A 5,278-nucleotide genomic window follows, 5' to 3' on the forward strand; every position below is an offset into this window, starting at 1 on the left:
TTCCTGACGCTTCACATCTATCATTGTGCCCCGCAACCATCCCGTGTGATATTCCGTGAATGGGAAGGGAGGAGAAAGCCAGATTGGATCAAAGATAGATAATTTCACAGGCTCATGTTCTCAAAGACAGGACAGGATCTAAGGGTCCTAACAGTTTCTCGAGGGGTGGAGTTTGGTTACGCATTGTGTTGGAGAGAATGCTTCAGGTTTCAAATGTCTTGCATCCTGGTTAGAAACTGCGTATTGCATGTGGCGTAGGGGGTCTTGGACATACTTAGTTGCAGGCTTCGGTGTAAAAGAGCTTAATCTTTCCGTTTAGAGAGACAACAGATGTTGGCAAAGCCTGCCCGTGGTCTCCGTGTCTGAAAGGGAGGGGGTGTAATGGACTGTTTTAGAACTACATTCTCCACACTGCTATAACTTACATTAGTGTAACACTGTCCAGCTATTGGTTTTCTGTAACTGCAAGGAAGAGTGGTTGTTGTATGTTTATACTTTCCAAATTTAAGGGCTCAAGCCCTGGCTGGAGTGGCTCAGTTGGTTGGACGTCGTCCTGGGCACCAAAGAGTTGCCGGTTTGATTCCTGGTCAGGGCACAAGCCCAGATTTCAGGCTCAGTCCCCGGTAGGGAGCGGGCAGGAGGCGGCTAATCAGTGTTTTGCTTTCGTATGGTTTCTCTTTCCCCTTCCCTTCCTCTATAAAAATCAATTGAAAACCAATCTTAAAAAAAAAAATTAAAGACTCAAAAATCTGAAGATTCTGTAGCAAGTCACTGGTAGAGTTAAAATAGGAACCTGAACAATTAGGTCTTTTTTTTTCTTTCTTTTCTTTTTTAAGGTAACAAGTGTATTCTTTGCCTCCAACCACTTTTACTAGTACAGTCCCTTCCAATGTTGATTCTGCCTGCCCCTACCGCTCCAAGGATGGCTGCTGGCTTTCTCACCGAGACATCCAATCCCTCATTTTACTCCCCCAGCCTCTTAGCAGCGCTTGTACCACTGACAGTTTCTTTCTTGAAATATTCTTGACTGATAGCATTGCAGTTTCCTACCTCAGATGCCAGTGGCCCAGGGAGGATTCCTCTCCAGCCCTTTTCCCCGACCATCTCCCTTCGCACTGTCCCACATACCATCTGAACACGCAGCTGTCTCCCAAGTCTATCTCCAGGGCTTTTTGTCTAGCAGGGTGCTGGCAGAAATGGATGCCTTACTGAGATTGGATAATTGGAGGGAAGTTTAATGTGGGGACTTCACAAAGCTGTGCAAAGGGTGCAGGGAAACCCAACGGGAGTGCCGTTCCCAGGAGTGTAACACTGGGGCTAGTAATACAAGGTGCTATTAGGTTTGGAGAATGGAGGCGGGAGGGGGGGGGGGGAGGGGGGGAGGGGAGTGGTTAATGGAACCAGGAGTCAGGCTACATAAGAAGGGTGGGATATTGGGGGAAACACTAGGGATAAATATTCCTGTCTCCAGATTGGCCAGCTCTGCCCTAGGGCTTGGCAACTCCTATTATTTTTTAGGCTTCAGTTTAGGTGTCTTGGGAAGGCTTCAGAGCAACCACCATACCCCCTTCTCCCCCAAATAAAACTTTATGCTGAGTAGGTTCCATGAAATCAGGACCATTTCTTTTTTCACCACTATCGCTCCCAGAATCTAGCCCAGTGGTTATTAGTATGTAAGTAGGAGCATAATAAATATTAACTCACTGATTGATTACAGTTTTGTATTCTCAGATGTCATGTTCATAGAAGAGTTGAATTTATGCTAAGGGCTTGTTGCATTTTAAAAATTTTTAAAGTTTTATATTTGAACATTTTTTTTTACATATATAAAAAAATGGAAGGGTACAATAGTCTAACCCAGGGGTCCTCAAACTACGGTCCGCGGGCCACATGCAAGTACAAATATTGTATTTGTTCCACGTTTTGTTTTTTTTCTTCAAAATAAGATATGTTCAGTGTGCATAGGAATTTGTTCATAGTTTTTTTTTTAAACTATAGTCCGGCCCTCCAATGGTCTGAGGGACAGTGAACTGGCCCCCTGTTTAAAAAGTTTGAGGACCCCTGGTTTAACCTTTCCCTAAGTCATTAACTTGAAGCATTTTACAACATGTATTTGATGTGTTTAATTTGTTTGACTCAACGTTGTGACAGTATGACACTTCCTGAATACTTAAGCATTCATCTCCTTAAAATAAGGACATTCTACATAAACCCACAATGTCCACAATAACTCAGTAATATTCAATACTAGAGGCCCGGTGCACAAAATTCATGCACGGGTAGGGTCCGTAGGCCTGGCCGGCAATCAGGGCCGATTGGGGCCTTCTGGCTGCCAGCCAGGGCCTTCCTTCCCAGGCTGCCAGCTGCGGCCGGGGCCTTCCTTCATTCTTTGCCGCCCCCTGGTGGTCAGTGCATGTCATAGTGAGTGATCGGTCTCCCGGTTGAACTCCCAAGGGGACACTTTGCATATTAGCCTTTTATATATATAGATGATCATCTTTCCCCATGGTTTGAAAATGTCTTTTGAAACTTTTCTCTCATCCAGGATGTAATCTAGGTCCATGCATGCTGTGGGTTATGTCTCTCCTCTTAATTTGGAAGAGTTGTTTCCCCCTTCCCTTTTTTCCCCATGACATTGAACATTTTGAAGTATCCTGATTCAGTTGTATAGTGTTCCATATCCTGGACTTTTTATGGTTGTTTTCTTAGTAGATATGGATGACACTTTTTGGCAAGAATGAAACACAGGCTGTGTGGTGCATCTCTTGCATCATATCAAGAGCCTCACAATGTTGAGTTGCTCCACTCTTGGTGATGCTAAGATTGGTCCCTGCGTTGGGATGGTGACTGCTAGATCTTTCTATTCCAGAGTGAATATAAATATATATTCTAGAGGCCCGGTGCATGAAATTCGTGCGGGGGGGTGGGGGTGGGGGATCCCTCAGCCCAGCCTGTATCCTCTCCTGTGAGATCAGGCCTAAATGGGCAGTCAGACATCCCTCTCACAATCCAGGACTGCAGCCTGCCTGCCTACCTGATTGCCCCCTAACCACTCCCCTGCCAGCCTGATCGACGCCTAACTGCTCTCCTGCCGATCCAGTTGCCCCCAACTACTCTCCTCTGCAGCCCTGGTCACCCCTAACTGCCCTCCCCTGCTGGCCTGATCGCCCATAATTGCCCTCCCCTGAAGGCCATCTTGTGGCGGCCATCTTGTGTGTTGGAGTGATGGTCACTTTGCATACTGGTCATGACTAATTAGCATATCTGGTCATGACTGTGAGGGTGTTGTGACCAATTTGCATATTACCCTTTTATTAGTGTACATATATGCTGGGGTCCAACCCCAGCAGGTGCAGGGGTCCCCAAAGGTATGGACGGAGTCGGCGAAGAAGGAATGACACAGAGACAGCATTCAGTTGATCAACAGCCTAGCCAGGATCTCTAGCCAAGTTCTGGTCAGGATCTCCAGCGAGGTTCTAGTTAGGATCTCCAGCCAGGTTCTGTGTCCATGTTCTCTTGCTAGGTTCTCCAGGTTGTCCAGCCAGGTTCTGTAGCCATGTTCCCTCGCTAGGTTCTCCAGCCAGGTTCTGTCCAGGTTCTCCAGCCAGGTTCAGTCACCAAGTTCTAGTCAGGTTCTCTTGCCAATTTCTGTAGTCAGGTTCAGTCCAGGATCTTTTGCCATGTTCTCTCCAGCGAAGTTCTTCTGTCTCTAGGTTCTGTGTAGGTTCTGTGTCTAGGTTCGGTCTAGGTTCTGTGTCCTGTTGTCTTGTTACATCTGTATTTATACCAGTTGATTCCAATCCTATCAATCTCTATTACAAAGGTTAGGGCGTTTCTTATCTCCATTCCAGGGAGTAAAGATTATGTAGCTTAAGCATGATTGTTCGTAGTTAAAGTGATTAATTACCCACCTGGCACTTAGTTAAGGGGTTTTATTCCCTCCCTAACTTCAGGGGAAAATCCCTACCTGGGGAAACAACCTTTCTCAGAGACCTTGGTTAAAACACATAGTGCCAAGAAGGTGAGCAAACATATTAAGAACAGTATGCCATATATGCCAGGTCCCTTGAAACAGCAAGGATGGACCGGCTCCCGGCATATATATATATATATATATATGTAAATCAATAGTCTGTGGGGTGATATTGTGAGACTTTTAAAATAACCTTGAACTCAAGTATTCATTGAGCACCTATGTCCAAGGCCCTACTAAGTGTCTAAATAGTCCCTGACACTTGAGAACTGTAATCCTTAAGTCCTCTGAGAATCCTAGCTCACTAAGGTTGTGTGCTTATTCTTGCCATTTCATTGCATTTGACTTACACTTTCTTGATTTCCCTGTGGCTTCCATTCAGAAGTAAAGATGTGAATGGAGGGTAGGGGTTTATGTTGGGCATGTGAGCTTGTTAATATCACCAAGGCATAGAGGAAATAACAATGAATTTGAGTCAGAAGACTTGAGTTCAGATCTTGGCTCTGGTACTTCATGGCTTTATGATCTCTGATGATACCTTTTCTCTGAGCTCATTTCTTTCCCTGTAAACTGGGGGAAATTAATAGAGTTGTGGTAAGAATAAAACGAGAAAATGTATCATAAAGGACCTGGCCCGTGCTGGGTGCCCCCAGTGATACATTTGTGTTACATTTGTTCTTTTAATCTAGCATTGAGGTCTAATTGGCATAGTGGGAATGAAAACTTTTTATTATCTATAGTTATGGCGGACACAGGAGAGGTCTCATACAGTTCACATCAGATACATAACCCCTCGGGGGGAAAAAAAACAACCCTAAAGCTTTCTGAAGCGTCAGTGTTTAAAGGAGAAAATGTATTCACTATAGAATTATTATGCTCTGGCAGCACATGAATCCCAGGAATGGGAACTTGGAGAGAGGGCATGAAGCCATGCCAGGTATAATTAAGCTACACAAAAGGGTGCAGAAATCCAGGGAGTGGCCCACACAGGCTCTCAGGCTGATCTCTGAAGGGTGAAATTGGGCTGTGCTGTCACAGTACCGTGAAGCCAATTCATAAAGCGTGCTGAAATAGCACAACATACCTCTTAGCTTCAAGGCCCCAATCTCCAGAGTTTAAACCCGGCCAGCCTAGCCTCCTGGATCAACTCCAAGGGAGCACCAGTCCCTTTGTCGCAGGAATGCTGCCCCGTCCTCCACTGAGGCTGGCGCCTAAGACTGTGCCGCTGGGGCGCACGATTGCAGGGGGCGATGAGACTCTGCTTTTTAAACTCGCCATTAGACAGATTTCAGGTCTCTGTAACAT

Source organism: Myotis nattereri, assembly GCF_964212035.1.
Source record: "Myotis nattereri genome assembly, chromosome: 2".
In the NCBI taxonomy this organism is placed as follows: domain Eukaryota; kingdom Metazoa; phylum Chordata; class Mammalia; order Chiroptera; family Vespertilionidae; genus Myotis; species Myotis nattereri.